General features: G+C 45.5%; 1 long non-coding RNA gene across 1 annotated transcript in view; it reads left to right on the plus strand.

The window, feature by feature from the left end:
* The window catches only part of LOC139828479 (uncharacterized), a 45780-nt gene extending 33796 nt beyond the window's left edge, over positions 1-11984 (plus strand). The window contains exons 3-4 of the long non-coding RNA XR_011740153.1: positions 11231-11334; positions 11665-11984. This is a non-coding gene — a long non-coding RNA (uncharacterized lncRNA). The remainder of the gene's footprint in view (positions 1-11230; positions 11335-11664) is intronic.
* The last annotated feature ends 9390 nt before the right edge of the window (positions 11985-21374 follow it).

Consider the following 21374-nt stretch of genomic DNA (forward strand, 5'->3'; position numbering starts at 1 on the left):
CATGGGAAAAAATGAGACAATGAATAGTGAATGGCACTTGTAAAGCTGGTCCCAGACATCTGTGACCCAAAGAGTGTGCAGGATTTAGGCCAGCCAGCGTAAAGTCATGAAGTGGAGCATCAGTGCTGGGGTGCTTGTGGAACTCTGTTGAAAACATCAGAAAACACAAATTTAGATTAATCTGGGGCTTGCTGCAGGATGGGGCAACCCCATTTAATGTGGGGTGGTGCTGCACTGGTCCAGATTAACTCACAGTAACAAAATATGATGACAAGCACTGCTATCCTCTGAGGACGGTACCACTGGGCTCTTCCAAAAGGCAAAACTAGTTTTTGAGGCTCCAAGGGCCACAAGCCTAAATTTTGCCCCCCATGGGAAACTGCTCTATCACAGCATCAAATCTGCTCTGCAGACAAGAGCTGAAAGCACAGCGGCTGTTGCTGAATTGGGCTATCTGGGGGAGAGGAGCAGCCATGCTCCCACCCCGAGGGCTCCGGAAGTGTCGGACACCAAAGAGTCTCTGGATGAAATAGAGACCCTGAGACCATGCCCGGGGTATCTGCAGGGATTTGGGATCTCACCTGAGGTGCCTGCAGCATTTAGGTCCGTTAGATAAGTCAGGAGGCTGGGGATTTTCAAAGTCAGAGTCTGGGGTTTAAGCATTTAAATAATGCTCCTCAAGTTCTGCTTTAGGCACCGAGACCCATCTTCAAGCTGGTTTTAGTTTTTTGATGGGCTCAAGGATATGAGTTTTTTCCCCCTTCATTCTGGCAGCTTTTTGTCCCTCCTTGCCCCAAATATCCAAGTTAAAGAGGAGCTGCGGCTTCCTTCAGATGGCAAGACATTGGGGAACACATGTAGGTAGAGCAGAAGTTGAATTATTTGGTTTTGATTTTGATTTGGGGTGACTGGTTCTTGGGGCAGATTCACACAGGTCAGACCGACTGGCTGGCTCTCCCCCACATCAGGTTGTTTGCTTTCCTCAAATCCTCTGAAAAATCTCCGAGGATGATGATTATTTCAGGGCTTGCCATGAGTGTCAGAGATTACTTAAGGAAATGCTGATCACAAGGACTTTCTGCTCAGCATCCCTGCACGTGTGCTCCTCTGAGCGCTTGTTTTAAAACCCAGCTCATGATAGTACAGAATTAATACCTGAACTGAGGTCACACACCCCATGCAACATCCCCACCATAAAATTCAACAGATAGGCTCTTTTTTGTTGTTGTTGTTGTAGGAAACTATTATATCCTAGCTGCAAAATCTGCCCCGGAGTCTGGCAGAGTGGAACGAGGAGTCGTCACTTAAAAATCAATTCATGGTGGTCTCGAGCTATGTTTTTGTTCTGGCACATTAAACAGAATGAAGACATATGTCTGAATTTAAGACATCCTTTTGGTTCCCTGTATACATGAGCCAACCGAGAAATTTGAACTATTTCAAAGCGCTAGGAAAAAGAATTGTAGGCACATCCTTTGTTTAGGCATATATTTTTAATTATCCTGCCTTTTAATATTCTTCTCCATTTGAGGATAATCAGAGAAAATAGATCCTGCTGGGCATTGTCATGCTTAATAAAAGTAAGACTGAACATCTGCAAATTTGGCGACAGTGTGGCGCATATGATGCACCAGCGGCTGAGCTGCATTCTTGTGTAATTATAACACCACATGCAGCTGTAATAGTGTAATTCTCTGTTTACATTAGTTCTAGCACTTATCCTAAACTCTGCTGGGTCAGGGTGCTAAGCATTTGCAAACTGGTAGCTTTTTTTTTCATTCCCCCTAACGAAGAAAGCTGAAAGGACAGGAGGGACCGTATGCTGTCTGCCCATCGGTGCGATACTGGGTTTGGGGGAATAACTTGTGTGAGGCAGGAGCCTGCCCTGCTGTGCAAAGCCAGGCTGCCGTCGCTACAATTAGTGCCGTTAAAATTAAGTCAGTGAAAGTGAGAGCAGACTTCGGTCTTTCTCTCTTCCTTTTTTTTTTTTTGAATTACTATTACTGGCAATGCAAACCCCACATCCTGAAGTGCACGCGTAACCCTGTATTGTGCGAATCGCACCACTGCCCCCCGAAAACACATGGTTTTACCCCAATCCAACTCTTTGCAGGATAGAGCGCCGAAGGCAACAGTTTCTACATCACCCCAGAGAAAGCCGGGCCATCCTGCCCTTCTGCAGAGCTGGAAGTCGGATATAAACTCCTCCAGGTGACTGATACATCTAAGCCTCTCCCTGAAGCATCCTTGCCTTACATCAGTCTTCCTGCACCAGCACTTTGCAGAGACAAGACCTAAATTTAGACTTGCCAACTAGGTAATCAAACCTGGGATTATTACAGGTGAATTCTGCCCTTGTACATCCAAAATCTTGCTGCACCTTCAGGTTGTTTTGGTCCGGAATCTCTTTGGTACCTAACTTAGCTTCCACAGCCAATGTTATTTAACCTTCTCCTGAACACAACAGCTCTGTGTTTGCAATATGGAGAGTCACCCTCTAAGAAATGATGGGTGGGGGATGTCACAGACTTCTGATGTCCTGAACTGTTTTGGGGAACAGGGATGATCTCCCCCTCCTGCCCTAAATCTGCCCCCCATGGCAGCGATAGGAAGAGACAATTTTTACGCAGGGTTGTAGTTTCAACACCAGGAATGGTTTCTCAACCTTTCTCTGGTATCAAAATTCTTGTGGCATAACGAGAAAATGCAGGGGGTGAGAAAATAAAGTTATCACGACCACCTAGCAAATGGACTTTTCCAGATCTCCCAGCTTGCTGCCCAACATTAGAAGTTGTAAAAATTGTAAAAGAATTTCCTTGGAAGCTCAGGTCACATGACCACTCAGTCCTGACGTTTTGAGGGCATCTACCAACATTTAGTGCTGGGCCTAAGGAAAGGATCAGGGCAGTCCTGCCCACCGCTGTCCTACATGGACTCACCATTCCAGGTATTGCCCACACCCTCCAAATAACCATTTACCCCAGACACCAACGCAACTCAGATGCCCCTAAGGAGCTGGTTTTTATGAAGACCAAAGCTCTGCCATACCCTTCTGGCTGTTCTGTGCAAAAATGGAGACCTCTGGGCTTACAATGCAACATCTGATGCTTGAACACTTCAGGAGCACCATCCACAAATGTGAGCATCTCCACTTTTCACTGACTTTCTAAACCATTGCTTTGCAAAGGGAATAAACTGATCCCCCCTGTACTCAACCTGATGTTCACCATTGATGTGGGAGCTGCTTTATATCGCCCCAAAACTGCAGAGAGCTCGGAGGGTCCAGGAAGCCGCCCCCAGCGACGATGGCACTGCAGAGAGTGAACGCTCTTATTATAGCCTTGCTTTAACTAATAGGCAGCGCTTTCCCTTCACACATGTGGTTGGCAGCTGCCTGGCTGCTCTTTTGAAAGGATGCCACAAGATGCAACACCAGATGCTCAAGTTTCCAGAGAGGCCAATAACACTGGACTCAACTCTGTCTTGTACTTGGCTGCTGTGCCAGAAAGGAAAAGGATAATAAAGGACCAGCTCACCACGGCAGGGACTGCAAGCTGGGAGTTTCTTTATATAATTTAACAGCAATATGGCCAGAGAGGGAATTGATGCTGAAGGCACTAAGCCAGTTGTTGCACCTTCAGGCTGCTCTGACGTCCTCAAGCTGCGACAATGACTGAAATTTCTGGGGTTACCTCACGGCGAAGCTCAGGCACGGTGGCATTTGCAGTGCACAGGGCCTGTCTTGTGTTCCAGCCTACGATCGTCTGTGCCAATGACAGCAGCGAGCGCTAGCAGGGAGCCTGTACCTTTCCTGTTCACACGAGCAGTGATATGTGCTGCTGGGCTTTGCCACACGTTTTGGGATAAAACAGGCTGGGGTGTGAAGAGGCAGGTCAAGATTTTAGGTCTAATCTACATTATACAAACTATATCGCATCAGTAGCCAAGCTTTAGAAACCTGCCTTACATCTGACGTGTCTTTGTGTCTGAAAGACTTTTTATTACAGTCCAAAGTGCTTTTGCATTTCGGTTTCAACGTTAACAGGTTTTCCGGTGGGTTTTCATTGCTCGCTCTCATGGCTGCGCAGCTTTAGAGTTGTCATTATTGTATCAGGAGTATTTCAGAGGTGGCTCACGAGCAAGGCATGCAAAATCACACCTCCCTACTGCTGCGTCTGATGGGTTTCCAGCTGATTCCGGCAGGTCTATTGAGGCAAGAGCAATGGGGCAGATAGGACAGCATGACCTGCAACATGCCCATCACTGCTCCTGCTGAAATCCCTGGGTGCAGGACTCAGTCTCAGGTATATTCGCCTCTTGACTGAGTTGCTTGTTAAATGGAGGGCTACCGTGCAAAAAGCAGCTACCGTTACCAACATAAGCTACCAACAATACAGCACAGTCACAGCTGTAAAACATCATTAAACAGAGCAATTATGAAATCTTCATGGTGGTCTTATGCAATGGCTCTGAGGGCACAGAACATCACCTGTTCCCAACCTGCGTGTGATACGAGAGAGAGTCGGCTGGTCGACATTAAAGCTTGTCCCTTGGTGTGTGTGGCCTGTGATATCCCCCAGTATGGTCCAAAGAAGATTTGATTATTGTTTATTACACCATATATATATGTAAATATGCGCTGTATTAATCCCAGATGTCTCCCGCTGTCTGCAGAGACCGGGAGTTTTTCCCATCCTTTACATCTTAGCTTGGTTCCTTAGGGTTTTACCCTCCTCTGTCATGACAGCAAGAGTTGGGCTGTTGGCTTAGTCCAGTGACTCGGTCCTGCTCGTGCTAATTTTTGGATCAAATTTTCATGACTTTTGGTCTTTTGTACGAAAAGCCTTGTACTGACCTGCAAGGAGTGTTTGGAATATGGAGGGTGGGTGTTCCTGGACCAATTTTTTTGCCTGATGGCTTTTGATCAGGTGGGCTGGTTGTCCCATGCCGACGCTTCTGGAGTAGATGCGCTTCCAGCTGCACACGGGAACGATGGGAAAAGGGACAACACAGAGAGTGTCACCACCGCATGGAATCCCCGGAGCTTTTTGCAGCATCTCACCTGGCAAACCACTTGCTTAATGCCCCAGACGTGACATCCAGCCGTGTGCACGCCTCTTCTGCAAGTGCACAGTGATGGGCAACGCTGTCTTCCAAAATCCTCCTTCCCTGGTTGAAACAAACCTGAAGAACTTACCCCAAATCCTCTGCAATGAGATTTCCCTTGGGAAGAGCATAGCAGTGTTACTCCATCCGCTGGGATATTGCAGTGACATTCCTTATATTCCCTGTGCATGATAGTGTTATGTATTATCTTATGCACCCACCCACGCTGTTCCATATTTATTCATCATTAAACAAATACAATCAGTCCCCACATTCCAGAAATGTGTCGGCTCGCAGCTAATTAAAACCACCGTACACTTCATTATCCCGGCTCTTTTTTGGCTCTGGTTTCCACAATCCAAAGAAATAAAAAGGAGTTGGTTCTGGCACAGCTTTTCCTCCTCTGGCTCCACATTCCTTGGGGTCTTACGGGAATTGCTCAAATTCTCAGATGTTGTTAAACAATCAAAGAGTAAATATTCCATCACATCCTGATTTTTCTAAAATGGTTGTGGTTGCAGAGAACAGCTTCTGTAAAAGGGGCTGAGCCCAGCAGGCCTGCAACTAGCGGTTACTGAATGACCACAAATTAAAGGCAGCCAAAAAAAAAGAAAAACTGAAGCAAGCCCGGACCACAAGCGAGTGAGATCGAGCCGCGTGCTGAAGCGTGGATGAGTTCCGTGTCTGCCAAAGGGAGGGATGCGCTTGCTTCAGAGGGACCTCCAAATTGCAGCGTGGCCCTTCTCTGCATTCCCCCCGAGTCCACTGATGAAGACTCCGAGTCCCAGAGCCCAGCTGAGATTTAAACGCATGGATTTGGTGCCGGATGGTAAGCTCTAATGGAGGCATCTTAAAGGCTGCTATCATCCATCACGAGTGACATTGTATATCCGAGGGATTTTCAGTCCTTGTGGAGGTCGAGTGAGGCTGTGGCTGTCCCAGAAGAGGGCAGAGGTGCTCCTTCCAACCCAAATTGGTGTTGAGGTGGCTTCAGGAGCCACCAGCACCCACCACCAGCTCTGCAGCCTTCGCAGCACCTTATCTGACACCTTTGGAAAGTGTGACATTCATCATGTTGCTTCTCCCACTCCCAACGTGTTGCAATCGAATGGTGTGGGCCATTAATAAAATGGCTGCTAGTGAAGAGAAAAAGCTTGGGTTTTAGCTGCAGGAGTCTTCGGGGTTGCAACCCCGCTGGTTAACGGCACAGCTCTGTATTTTCATGAGCAAATACACTTAGATGTCAGGTTTTTAATGGCAACTTCCTAAAAAATAGGCCCATGTCTGGGGATGTTGTCAAGGGATTTATTCAGACTGATACTGTTCAGAGATCTATAACATGCTACCAAGTGCGACTCGGTCCTTACGTATTTGTCCTCAATAGCGTACAATACAGATAAAGGTGAAATACAGTGTACACTTATTTTTAAAGGACTTCTATATATTTTTTGTCGTTTAAATACCTAGTTAAATACCTTAGTTAAAATCACATCAGGGACACATAAAGTGTTAAACTCACAGGCTCAAACATCAATCCTAGCCTCAAGGAGCAGCATTCTACCTCACCATGAAAATACCACCTCACTACTTTTTAAACAAACATCTCATTTACTTAAAAATGCAGATTTTGAAAGCTATCATAAAGCTTTTACATTCAATGGTGTTTTTTGCTTATTGCAAGATTTAGTGGTGTTGGTTGTAAGCAGGGGCTGGAGGGGTGAGGATTGCAGGAGAGGCAATCGCATGTATCGGAGCAACTTAGATTTCAGAAAACAAAGAAGAGTTGGGCAAATTGCTTCTACTTCTAACATTTTTCTTTTCCTACTCTTGTTCCCTCACAGCATAGAGCATCCAATCCTTTGGAAATATCTGCTGTGTTTTATCAACACCAAGGGCCCATCCCTCCACTTGGGTGTTGTGTTTGCCCAAACAGCAGGTGACTTCTCTGGCCTTCGTCCACTTCAAATCCTCTCCATCCTCCTTTTAAAACACCGTTGCTTTCAGGAGAGCCGAGATGAAAGTTTCCATTAAAACAGGACCCCCCCAACAAAGCTGCCAGCTCAGGCGGCGCAGCCGCCAACGTGCCGAGGGGACAAGCCTTTCATCTCCCAGCTGCCCACCCGGCCCGGCTGTTTGTCCCGGCCCCACCACCAAAGGCTGTTTGTCTTCGGTGCAAGACTTCAGCCCGCAAAACTTTGAAGTTTCCTCCCTGGCTCGGTGTCACCTACTGTTCCTGTCAGCAGCGGCCAGATAAACCTGATAGGCTCAAGGTGTCTGCTCTAATGCCTTCGTTGACACGTCGGCTTGTCTTCAAACGGGGTAAATGCCTGAGTGTGGAGATAGTAATGCGTCATTAATTCCCTGCCTGATAAGCCTCCTGGTGTATGTGCTGGCCCTTGCTTCCTAAGGCCCTAACAACTCCCAAATCTTACAAATTAGCACCTCACGGAGATCAAAGATTTCGCTTTCCTTTCTTTCTTTGGGCCGTTACCCACTGGCAGGGTTTAGGCACCGAGGCCTCTCCACTGGACCAGGTTACAGAGCAAATGGTTAAACTACACTCCCGTGAAGGTCTGTCTGTCTGTCCATGGTCATTTCCCCAAAGAAATAATCTGGGAGAGGGCTAGGAAAGGAAATATTGTCTCTTACTGGATGAATATTACTTACAGCAATTTAATTTTTTTTCATTGCCCACATCAGTTTATCATAAAAGCAGTAAAATCCTCCCAAGGCTTATGATTACAAATATATTGCCTTGTGTGCAATCATCATTTTTAAAGGATACTTGAGACTAAACTATATTACTTAACATGATATTGCTTGGTCTTTTCTGAAAATGTCCTGCCCAGAACACGTGTTGTGAAAATCGTGCCCTCCATGGCCAGGTCTGAAAAATGCAGCACTCACACACAGAACATCTTACCAAAGAACATCAGATATTTTGCAGCAGAAGAGTATTTTAATGCCTCCTTTGACATGCTGTGGAGCACCGTGAGCAATAGCTGTGGATAAGTACTGTCTCATGTACATCATGCATGGATGAAATGCTCGGTAAGAGTACTTGCATGAGACATATTACAGCTTTCAGTGATGGCTTTAAGTCATCCACAGCATGTAACATGTTTTATATTGAGGTGTGCGTCATTTAAAAAGGATCAGGGTTTTTAAAATAACAGAAAGAAAAAATATCATGATGGAGGTGTTAGAGGAGCTGGATCAGCTTCAACCAGCCAGCTCAGGAGGTGGCCAGATCTAAATTAGGGGCACCTGGAGAGGAGTAGATGAAGTTTCACATCTGCCAGCTAGCAGAAAATGATGAAAAGACAAGTGGAGTTAAGGCTCAGAGAATTCCTTATCTCTTTTCAGGCAGGGTTCATCACTCTACAGGTCTTGAAACTGCTGCTGGGGTTTTGTCCTAATAGCTTTTTTTCAAGAAACAAGAAAAGTCCCTTTCTTCCCAAAGGGACCCTCCTCCCTCTCCTGATGCAACATCTCAGTGATTGAAGCATCCGTTTAGGATGTGGGAGATGCACATTGATGTTCCTCCTTGCCTGGAGGGGTTTGGACCTAATCTCCAACATCAGGAGAGCATCCAGCCATCTGGGCAAGCCAGAGGAGAGGGAGGAGGGGAGACCTCCCCACCCAGCCCCATGTCACAGCTCCCAGAGGCTTGGGTAGCATAAAATAACAAAAATCCTCTCTTGAAAATGAAAAAATAATGTATAAAATAAGTGTTCCTGTAGAACATACTTCTCACACTTTCAAAGAAGACTGTTGGCATCTTCCTTTTTACTCACAAAGGTAAATAAGAAAAAATAATATCCTGGTGAAACCAAGATTTTAATGAAGTTTCCGAAAGTTTTAATGAAGTTTAATGAAGTGATACTTTTTAATGAAATTTCACTTTTATGCTATTAAATAACTCCTTCTACCTATGAAAGAGCTGCAAGTGACTTTCCCAGAGCAAAAAAAGGGTGGTTCCTGCATCCGGAGAGTAAAGCTTTATCATCCATTATTTGTGCTATGAGACACTTCCCTGGGTGGGCAAGAAATGGTTTAGAAATCAAATGCTTGTAGCACATTGAGCAAACACTGCCCAGAAAAAGAAAAAGAGGCTGGGTTTGGTTTGGCTGTGATGGGTTGAACGTGCCACTGCTTTAACCACAGAGGATACTTCACACGCTGGCTTCTCCCGCTCCGCTCATTACAGTAACTCATGTCCAGGACGTGTGGCAGCATTAGCAGTAGTAAAAACGTATGAAAAAAGATACTATTAGTAAAGAGTATATTATTTTAACAGTGTTGTAAGTCATTCCTTCCAGAATAATAAGGGGATTAAAGCATTACATTGACCCATATCCAACAAGCCAAACTGTTCCTACAGCAAGTCCAGTGGGTTTTCTAACTCTGTTTTATTCCAAAGCTCGGGTGATGGATGAAGAAATGGCTCTATACTAAGTTGGAAGGGGCGATGCTTATAATCTAACCGTGGTGGCGATGGACCTTCCCAGCTCCTGGGATGTCTGTGGTGAGCCATGGCTTCCTCTGAAGCCACAGACACAGTGGTGGGCTCTGGGCCCACCAAGGCCCGTTGCACCGAACTGGAATTTGGAGTAAGGTGCGTTGGCTTAAACTCAAAAATGAGCTGGGTGTATCCATGGAAGTACCTATACAGAGACAAAGGATGGGGTTCGGTCACCTAAATGAGGTGCTACGTGTGGAACACGTCCAGCTCCTGTTCCTTGGGGTACAGGTCCTGTGTCATATCTGCTGCGTCTTTGGCTGCAAGTGAAAATTTGAGGATCCTGGCAGGGTCTAGCAGGCCAGGAGGATGCTGAAGTCAGGCAATCAGCAAGTGGACGAGCAGATGTGAGATCTTCCTCCTCAATCTCCTGCCTCCCCTTTTGAAGTGTGAGATTAATGACCAGATCAGATTGTTGACTTTACAGGGGCTGTAGCCGGAGCTAATGTCATAGTGTGATACTTCAATAGCGGGAGGACGATCCTCATGTCTGACAAAAGCAGCTAATAAACAAAGATAAATTGACTGTACTTCCAGGTTATTAATGACTTCCCAGCACGGTAATCTCTAGAAACAGTAGGGAAATGTTTACTCAGCGGGTTATAGTTTTACTTAGGTTAATGGCTGTTGAATTAACCAGCAGCTCAGGCAATGCATCAGTGTGTGCTCCGTGGCAGCATCCCGCGGGGACAAATCAAACCGTATGTTTTGGGCTGGGGGGAGAAGGAGAGCTCAGCTGTGACCTGTGTCTTCTCCAGTACGTGGAGATACTGGGAAAAATAATTGGAAACACTCTTCTCCCAGCGCCGCTTGGAAGATGAAGCACTCTGTTTGTCTGCCCGTGTTTGCAGAGTCTTTCTTCTTCATCTTCAAAGAGCTTGGCCAGCGTTATCCCATTAACGGCCGAGTGGGAAAGGTAACAACGGACACCGGTGGGGGGACAAGCTGCTGTCGTCCCCAAGCACCGCCGGGAGCTGGCTGTGGGAGACGTCCATCCCCAAATGGTGCCTGTTCCCCATACCCACGACAAGGAACGTCCTGTCCAGCTCAGGTCCTGCTCCACTTGGGGTAAAGATGCTGCCCATGGTATGGGGTGAGGATGCTGCACATGGTATAGGCTGAATCGCTGCTGCCTAGACTCAGATTTACTGGGAAAACTCAAACATAGATGCCTGGCCTTGAAAAGCCATTTCCAGTAGATAAAATTCATCCTCCCACTGGGGTTTTGCGGGAAATAGGAGCTGAATGTACACGTATGTACTCACCTGGGCACCTGAGCTACCAGCAGTGACTCTCTGCCCATGGGCAGTGCTATACTGGTTTTAAATACAGGACCTTTTCCTATTTCGAAAAAACAGGTTTTCTTTTTTACCCATGGTTGCCCAGTGGAAGTAGAGCCAAAGTGTAAACGGAGCCACCGAGAGAAACTGAGGTTTGTTTTTCTATTGCTTTTCTGAACAATTTGAACACTGTAATTTCGGCATGTGGTTCAGCTGAAGGCAATCCCACCGGGACGCTGCTGGATGTAGTGGAGTTTCTCCACAGATAATGGTTCTTTAAGGGAGAATTTATTAATTTATTCTTCTTCTGCCTTCCTTCCAGCCAAAAACTGCTGAGAAAAAGCACATGAGCCCAAGTGCCTGGGAGAAGAGATGGAGGGGACTGCACCAGGGGTCAAAATCAATACAGTTTTAAAAGGAAAAGAGGTAAAATTCTGAATATTTGGGGTAGCAACACAAGCCCAATGTCACTCTGGGCTTCGCAAATCGTTGGGTGTCGCTCTCAATGAATTCCCCATTGCCGGAGGGCAAGAAAACCAACATAAATTACATCTGGTCTCCCGCTGCTGGCAGCGGTGCATTGGGTCTTACGTCAAAGTAGAACCTTCATAATAAAAATGTAATAATCCCCCGTACTTTCTTACCTTTCTGGCAAGGACACTGGGAAGCTCAGCATCTCATTTTCCACGTGCAACTTCTTGCCATGTCATTTTGTTGTGGGTTTGTTGTTTTGTTTGGTTTTTTTCTAAATTCTAGCTGGATCGTCGGCGGTCACCTGCTGAGCGGCACTGTCGTTCGCACTCCCCATCTTCCTGTCTGCTGGTCATGTCAGAAGGTCGCGCAGCGTGAGCCGCCTGATTTATGGGATTGCCGGAGCGCACAAAGGCTTGCGGAGGAAGTCGGAGCTCTCGAGCTCTCCCCGCCAGCGCCTTTCAAGGCCGGCGAGTTGGGCGGCGTGGGGCTGCTGCCAGGAGCTGCCGCCCAGATGAGGATGATGCTGCAGCGGGAGCAAGGAGCCCACCCGATGGAAACGGGCTGCTCTATTGGGTCGTATAGGCAAAGAGGGAGAAAAAAACGTCAAGGTAAAAAATAAGTTCTAAAATTGGTATTGAAAATAATTTAGAAATCAGTATAGACATAATCTAGAAGGTCAACATAAAATCAGTCTAAAAATAGAAATCATTATGAAAATAGAAATCAGTATGAAAATAGAAATCAATATAAAAATACTTTTAAAACAAGATAAAATATTTTAAAAACCATATCAAATATTTTTGAAACAATATAAAATATTTTAAAATCAATATTAAAATTCATATTCACCTATAATATCCATTACTTATTTACGGAGCTGGTGCTGCTCTTGAGGGATGTGTTATTGCTCTGGGAGCTGTGTGTCTCAAGAACAACCCAAATCTCATAGGTTGTTTTGGTTTTTGTAAGCCAGGTTTGTCCCCGTTGCACTTTCCCATCAGTTCAGTCCTTGCCCTCCTCTGCCTGCTTTTCCCCGCTGGGTTTTGCAGCTCCATGCAGGTGTTGATGCCACCCCTGCACCTGAGTGCACGCAACAGCCCACACCAAATGGGCGCTGGACTGAGGTCACTGGCAAATATCCTGGGATTATTTTAGCCTCGGTTTGAGCATTTACTGCCCGAAGCTTCCGTGATATTTAGCATTTAAAAAAGTTAAACAAACACAGCATATGTCCGGGGGGGTATTTTACTTGTGAGGGAGCATTTATTATCTAAGAGAGCAGTGGAACATTAGTCCAAACAAACTCACTTTCCTTATTTCTTTGTATTTTACTATTAGATTTTTTATGCTTGTGCGCATCGCTTCCACAGCAAGTGTACATCCAGCTCAGCTACACTTCACGTGCGGCATCTGCTCCATGTCAAACAGGAGACCTGTCACGTGTCCCGATGGCTGTGCTGATTTATGATATTAATCTTTATAAAGAAAGATTAAATTCTTGGTTTTTTGGAGCCTTTTTTTTTCTTTTATGCTCTCCTGGTGGAAAGAGCTCCCACGGTTTATTAAAGGAAACGGGATGCTGCCTTCCTTAGGTGAACACCCGGGGGGAAAGCATTTCCATGTTGGTGTTGATATCCCATGTCCTTGCCGTAATAATTGTAAATCTCTTTTGAAAAAACAGATTTCTAAAGCAGAAAGTATATTTCTTTTATGGCTGGGTCAACCACAAAGGGCAACTGTCATTACATTAGGGCATATGTATGCATATAAAATCAATGTTACATATTGGTATTTAGATTACATGTTCATATATACCATCATGTGTATAAACATTTTCACTTGGAATGAAGGGGAGGGTGAACCCCAAACAAGTTTCCTGGCCCCAAAATTCAACGAAAAATTACACTTCAAAGTATTTGGCTGTATCGAAAGGGAAAATACAGCAACAAGTAGTTTCTCTTGCACCAATTCATCACCGTGTTGGATGCAGTTAAAGGAAATTTTGCACTGAGTCTCGCACAGCAAATCGAAATGTTTCAGTGAAAGAAACTGGCTTTGAAGGGACCACCTACCACAAACATCATTCTGAAAGACTCAATTCTTAGCGCAAGCATCCAAAGAGTAAATGATAAACAGATGAGGCAGCAAACTGAAATTTCACAGAGTTTAAGTTTAACTTTCTGCATGTGTCAAAGGAATATGTCTTTTAAAAGCGCGGCAGAGCTGTTTACTATTAACAGCATCACTTTATTTATATACACAGCACCCGGCACCATTCGGATCTACTTCATCCGACACTCGCAGGGGTTGCTCCTGCACTGCCAAACTGCAGTTTCATTTACTGTAATATAACTCTTATTTTTGCTGGTGACGGGTTTATGCCTACATTGTAGCGATCAGATTGCACGTTGTTGTTTTTTTCATCTTATGTGCTCTATACAGCATATTTCCAGGATCATACAGTGCGCTGGGAACAAACGAATGGCAGCAGCTGCAATGCAAATCCAGCTCATTAATAGCCCTGGATTGGCTCTTTTTTTTTGCCTTCCTGGAAGTTGCCCGTCACTTTCTGAGCCCTCCAGCAGCACCCAGCACCCTTCATCCAGCCACACCACCCGCTCCGCCGTGCTCCACCATCTCCAAATGATTTCTGCTGGTTTACTTTCAGCACCGTTTTATAAATTGGTGACAACTTTATAAATGAGTTCAACAGCTCATGCAGCATTTGGATGTGCAGCTCAAGAGAAGACCTTAGCTTGTCATCACTACCTGGACCCAAACTGAAGCAAGAATCTGGAGCATGACTTTAAAAATGCTAACCAAATTCACTGAAGCATGCTGATCACTTTGGTATGTCATGAGCCATGTACAGAGGATATTTATGGCTGAGAACAACCAAAGAAAAAAAAATATATATATATATACATGTAAATAAATTCCCAACCAGCGAGTTGCTGACTGGCCCTCTTACATGTGAAAGACAATTATTTGGTCCAAACCCTTTCAATTCTAGAAGCATCACACAGTTGTGACAGCCTGACCTGACCAGTTAGGTTTGTCTTACATGGAGGAAACCAGGCTGGTTGTTGGTGGTGATTGGTGTCACCTTCAGGAGACATGACCGTGGTCCAGCAAAACTGGATGTCTTGTAGAGAATAAGGCTTTTGAGTCTTGCAGTGTGACGTTTTAAGTTCCTCACTATAAATAATGGGAACTTTGGACTGAACTGAGGGCTCAGCACTTTCTTGGCCCCAGGAATTCAACTTGTGTATCTATCTGAGGCAGCAGGTCCTGGATTTTTCTGCACCTGAGACAACATCCCACCTTCACTGTTCAATACCAGTGAACCCAGCATTTTGAGATGGCATTTTGATAAAAGCCATAGGGTTAACTGCCCAAGGACACTTGGGATGCCCTGCTAGCACCCTCTTCTTCTATATAATCTTCCTTAAAAATCCTTTGTCACTTATCCCTAATTTGGAAAGAGCATGAACACCATGGACACATGGATGTGGCCAGATACACCAGACATGGCATCCTCTTTCCCCATCTCCATGAGTCCCAAACTGAAATGAGCTGAAAGTCACTTGGAGAAAAATTAACTGCGCCAAATAGTGATGCAGGTGAAAGGGAACATGGACTCTTTGTATTTGGGAAGAAAACAAAGGTGATGATCCTAAATCCTGAGCATTTCATGGTCAAAATCCCAAGCATTTAATCATGGGAAGCCCAGGTCTCCTTCTTGCGCCTCCAGTCTCACCTCGCAAAGGGCAAGGAGTCAACACAGCGTGAGTTTTTGGGTTGCTCCACTCTACTGACCGTGATCTAAAGCCATTCAGACAGGACTGAATGGTGATGGTGTTGCTGTCTGGTGGCCAAGTCTTTCTACGCTGGGCTCCCCAGTAACAGGGTTCAGAAACAGTTGCCTCATGCTCCATGGTGGATGGGATTCAGTTTGCGTGCCTGTCCATCTGGGCTTTAATGAAAGGATCCTGGGGGAGATCTGTTTGTCTGTACTCTCTCATTTTACCGCGTCCCTAAGTATACTGTGTGCACCCTGCAGAACTGCTAACCTGCTATCAAGGGCCTGATACTGCGGATCGTGGAGCAATTCCTGGGAGGTCCTGAGCATCCACAATCCCCAGGCAGGCGCAGGCGCTCCCAGAAGTCCCTTCGTGCTTCCCAGCACCAAATGAACAGGGAGAGTTATTCCAAGGTCTGCAAACCAAAGCAAGGAGCCAACCCGAGCCAGCTCTTGCCCTGTGTTATTTGCATCTTGCTATGTTTAACTCCAGATCGCAGTTTTTAGCAAATTGGGCTCGAAAATTATTCGAGCGGGTTGGAGTTTGGCTGGCGGCTGGCAAACCTTGGGTAGTTATTTCCTGTTCCTGTTATTTAGCTACTTTTACATTCATCAGAGAAACTAATGCTGGAGGATTTAGCAGCAGACATCTCTTCTTCTTAGTCTGGGAAGTCTGTAAGAGAGTGAGATGATGAACTGTGAACTGGGGCCACCAGCCCAGCTGCTGCTTGAAACCCCAAGAGTTTGATGGGCTTGTGGTGGTAGCCAGGAGTAGGACATAGGCTCTCCAGTTCCTACCTCTGGATACCAGACCGGGGGGCACTCTGGCACACAATCCATAGGAGAAGCAGCCAAAGCTTTACTTTCCAAGATTTTGGCCCTAAAAAAACCCAAAACAGTGTGTTCATCTACAATTCTGGACATCTCAGTCCGGTTGTGTACAATGAAATAATTTGCCCCTTTTTTTCCCCCAGTTTGCCTAGAGACATTTGCCAGCGAACACGGTGACACAGGAATGGATTTGTGCAATGAAGAGGCTGTAGGGGTGGAGCAATCTGGACCTAGGGCTGCCAGAACGACCACAATTCATGGAGCTTTGTGAGTTGAGCACGTGGCGATGCAGTATCTGTCTTTATAAGCAACTCATGCAGATGCTGTGCCCAGTCAGGCACCTCACGCAGCTTTGCTCTTACTAAGTTTTCTTGGGGTTTTTTTGAAATTACAGGATTTAAAGGAAAACTGACAAGCCTGGACATGCAACAATTGGCAAGAAAGCAATTTCATATGGGAGCCTCCCCGGGTGTTGGCTGCACAGCAGGAGTGTCACAGGATACTCTGTTCTCACCCTATACGACTAAAAGCATCCCTTGGCTAATCATCAAGTTGTACTTAATTTAATCATTATTTCAGTCCCATACTTTAATTCAGTGCACTGCTCGTAGAGCATAATAAACCCTATTTCACCAAAAAAACCCACCCCAAACTTATAATTTTGGGGTATGTTTTCTTTTAAATTATGATGAAACACCTGATGCAGTAAATTAAGAGATATCAAGTCTACGAGTGAAAAAGCTAAGTCCTATGTTACAAAGTCGTTTTTTTATGGGGATCAAATGCTGGCTTGAATCACTTACTGCGCTTCATGTGGAGTTGCCCCATGGCATCCACTGTATTATACATGATTATTCTCCCAAAGCTGTACTCTTCTTCTTCCAACAGCTTCATTACTGCTTAATTAATGAGCAGTTCAAGAGCAGCTAGACACACTCACCTTCGCTTTTTATCAACCACTGTGACACAGGGCATAGTTTCACTTTCAGTGTAAGAATATGGCCAAAAACCCCGTAATTGTCGTTGTCATCCCGCCCCGTGCGAGAGCCTTGGGTCAGTGGCCATGGCTGGTGAGGAGTCAGATAATTATAGGACTGACCTCCACTGAATAATCCAAAATTGAAACCATTCAGGCCATGGTGTTTTCTGAGATGCTGGAGTGAAACCTGCTCGCGGGAGGAAGGGCTGGCTGCTGGACCATGGTTTTGGGCAGATGGACTGAGTTTAATTTCAGCCTAGCTAGACCAAACAGGGTGCTATTTGTGTGCTCTCTCCCCCAGTACAATGGTGTTAATGCTTTCTTAGGCATCCCCTAGGGTCCAGCACTGGGGAAAGACGCCAAAATTTACCTTCCAGCCATGTGTAGAGTATATTGTAATGCATGTACTACTTTTACTTAGAAACTATAGGGTTTTTTCCCTCCAGTTAAGTCATAGTCACAGATACAAGAGTGAGACTTGGTGATCATGGGAGTGTAGCAGACAAATTTTCCATGAGTGTTGAGTTGGGGGAAAAGGTGGCTTGGAAAGAAGGGCAAGAAAAGACTGTTCCTGAATGATGGGGAAAAAGAATGTGTGATGCTCCGGTTGTAGGCAGGTGCAAAGGGTCTCATCTTCTTGCTGGGCATGTGGGCAGCTCTACACATTTTTGCTGATATGACCATCAAAATCTACCTCTCTATCCCACCAGAGCCTTGGAAAAGCTTTGTCTTCTGGAGCCACCATGTGGCAGGGCAGAATTAAACTCAAGGCTCAGCTAAAATGAGGTGTGGGCAGCGGCGTGGTTTTGCCATTCAGCCAAAAATTGAGCCCTGTTGCCATTGTTCTCCCATTCTGCGCTTGGCTTGATGTGCTCTGAGGAATAAAAGGTTGTGCCAGCATCTGACAAATGATTCTCAAGATGCTGAAGGCCACTTTGTGCTACATGGGTGTGCAACCAGCTGAAACACGGCACGAGTTGGACACAAGCGTCACTTCTTGATGCCAGGACAAATCACACACTGAGCTCTACTGCTTGCAGGCTGAGTCAACAAGAATAAATAAAAATAAAAGTTAAGGGATTTAGGGTGCTGCTAGCTGAAAGGAAAACAGATTTTGGGCTGCATTCGTGGAGGGCAGAAATTGAGATGTTCTTAGCGTGTCTCTGATCACCAGTCCTGCAGTACTGCACCACAAGCTGAATCAGGAACCAAATCTAACCCACATTGGGTTAGAGAAACTTTGTGGGGCCACAGAAATGAAGGTGAGAGGACACGGAGCTGAATCTGGCTGTCAAACCCATGATGGTGAGACTGGCCGCAGAATAGCTCTGAGCTAAAGGTGACACATGAAGATGTGAGTTCCTCAACATGCAACACATAGGTCTCATTTTTTTGGTCATTTCACTTTAAAAAAAATTTGTTTCAGGTCCCTGTTTTGCTAGACTGTGAATCCTTTAAACACAACAGGGCTGGTTCCTAGTTGGGGAATAACCACAAGCCAATTAGAAGTTAAATTGTTGAGCAGTATGCATCTAATTGAAGTCTCTACTTTCTGCCTGCTATTTTTAGTGTTTGGACCGAGCTGCAGCTCCACGTAGGGTATAATCATGTTTATTTAGGAGCAACATGTACCTCAGTGAGAAAAATAAAATCCAGCAGAGTTGTTTTTTTACCAAATATACACGGTCGGGTGGTACACTTCAGGTCTAGACTGCTCTGTCTCCCTTGGTGTATGCTATCTCCCATCGGGCATGCATCCTTTTGGCTTGGGCAAGCTCTCTGGTATTTGAGGAACAAGTTTGCAATGGTGAAATGATCGTGTTGGAGTTTCTGGGTAGCTCCCAGCAAGGGGAGGCATAGGAAATGGTTATTTGCTGGAAATTTTCATGTCTGGGCTCAAAATGGTCAGGGGAGCGGTGACACTGGGATGGGACAACCTCAACATCAGGTTGGATGTCTCGAAAGTCAAGACATTTTTGTCCATGTTTGGTGGATGAGCAAAGGGCCAGGAAGGGGTGAAAAGAGACAGCAGACAAGGGAAGCAAATCTCATTAAAAATAGGAGAAGAAAGGACCTTGCCAGCAACTTGTCAAGTGAACATAAGAGGGTTGAGACAAGTCAGTTGAGACAAGAGGGTGGACTGCCACACGATAGCTGACCTTGGGTTGCAAATGAGACCATCAGGTCGTTGCTGTAAGAGGTGAAGAGCAGGGGATAAGGATGCAACCGTGTGGAATGTGTGTCAGGAGCCAAAGATGAGCAGATTCCTAACATGACTCACAGCCTGAGCGAGGAGGGAGGGAGAGTTTAAGAGCTTTGAGAAGTTTTTTAGCCAGAGGTTGCAACAGAAGCTCTGGCTCTGCCAAAATACCACATCAAAGCTTTAGCAATGATAAGGAGAGAGATAGGGAGGCCGATTTGTTCCTTAAAAAGCTCTGTCTGTACCGTGAGTGCTTGTCGTGACCTAATCAGTTTGTTTCCTTAAAACACCCTGAGGAAGTAAACAAAAACAAAACCCCAGCAAAATCCAGCATTATACTTGTTCTTAGTTACAGCTGATTCATCTTTATTTTATATGTGCCTGTTGAATAGCTCACGTGCACGCCAAGTCACATCGCGAGGAAAACAGTGGTTTATTTTTCAGGAATTTTGCGTACATTCCTCTCTCTCACCACAAAAGGGGTTTGAGTTTATTTCAGTGAGAAGCCATAAATTTTATTCAAAAAATTCCCACACTGATTTATCCCATCTCAGTGACCCTGCAAAATATAAAACCAGTACCAAACAAAGCCCAGCAGCCCCCTTCCTAAAAATATAAGCCTGGAATGATGAGTCTCAGATCTTCATCCTAAATCAAGAAGCACGTGCCCTTCATCTGCATGGGAGACAACGAGTACTCTTCTGGTTGTTCTTGTGGCATTTTAAAATGCTATGGGACCACGAATGCAATGGGAATTTATCATCTGCATGATGCAAATAAGTCCACAGAGGCAGAAACAAAATGTTTTACTGGACAATCGGGAAACTACCAGGATTATGTGCTGTGGTGATTTCTTGTCCCAGGTTGTCCTGAAAAAGCTTGATGGACTTAAAAAGAGATCCAAACAAGGTTTACAGGTCAGATGGAAGCTGGAGGTCTCTTTTCCCAATACAATGTTTTGGTCAACAATTACATGATAGTTTTCAAGAACATGATAGCTAAACCAAAATAAATAGAAGTGATTTACAGCTCTGGAAACCCCTCATATTTAGAAATTTTCAGTGCACATGAGATGAACTGAAGGGTTTTCCCCTCCCTGCTGATCCCTTTGGCTTTCAGTGGCATAAAAATATAATCCCGGAAATACTGTATTTGTTTCTCCAGGAACCCACCACACCTCTCCTTGCTTCAGTGCAGTAGAACCATTGCAACTACTGCCAGCTTCCAATGACATTGAACTTGTGCTGTTCTCGGCTTCTGAGCTCCTGGGAAAGCGTAAAAACCCAACAACAAGTATTAAAGCACATCAGTAAGTCAGGTCACAAGGGTTTCCCTTGCTCACTCCTACTGCTTTCTAGTTGATCAGACAAATAGGCGGACGGCAGCTGCGACCAACAAACACAGCTGGTTTTCTGATGGAAATAATATGAGAGTGCTTGGACAAATAGCAGCCAGCTTGGGAAGGGGATTAGCCCTTTCTCAATCTGCTGAAAGTAGAGTAGATCGCTGGCACGTGGCCAGGTTTCATGGACTGGAAAGTCCCCATCTGTCTCAAAGTGGTTCCTTGCCAGGGTGGAAGCTCTCCCTGACACATGATGGGACGAAATACTTCGATAATGCTCATAACGGTGCCTTGTCTTGGCAAGAGGAAGCCAAGACAATATCTTGAGTGAATCAGACTGCTCTAAAATACTCATAAATACTCTGGAACAATGTTGAATTTGAGCAGGAGCATTGCCCGTGAATGAAGGTGTTGGCCCCAGTTGGGCTGTGTCCTCAGCAAAGATGCCTGAATAATTGAAAAGCTACACATAGCAGCAGATTTCAGCACAATGGATTTGGGGTTTAGGCTGAAAGCTCAAGAGCCCTTGAGATTAAATGGTCCCTGTGAATGGGAATGGAATAAAGTGCTGGGTCCAGCTCTGGAGCCCTCAGCACAGGACACACATGGACCTGCTGGAGAGGGGCCAGAGGAGCCACAAGAATGATCTGAGGCTGGAACAGCTCTGCTGGGAGGACAGGCTGAGAGAGCTGGGGTGTTCAGCTGGAGAAGAGAAGCTCTGGGGAGACCTTGTTGCAGCCTTTCTGTACTTCAAAGGGGCCAATAAGAAAGATGGGGACAGACTTTCGAGCAGGGCCTGTTGCGACAGGACAAGGGATGATGGTTTTAAACTAAAGGA

This window comes from Patagioenas fasciata, chromosome 8 (genome assembly GCF_037038585.1).
Source record: "Patagioenas fasciata isolate bPatFas1 chromosome 8, bPatFas1.hap1, whole genome shotgun sequence".
NCBI lineage: Eukaryota > Metazoa > Chordata > Aves > Columbiformes > Columbidae > Patagioenas > Patagioenas fasciata.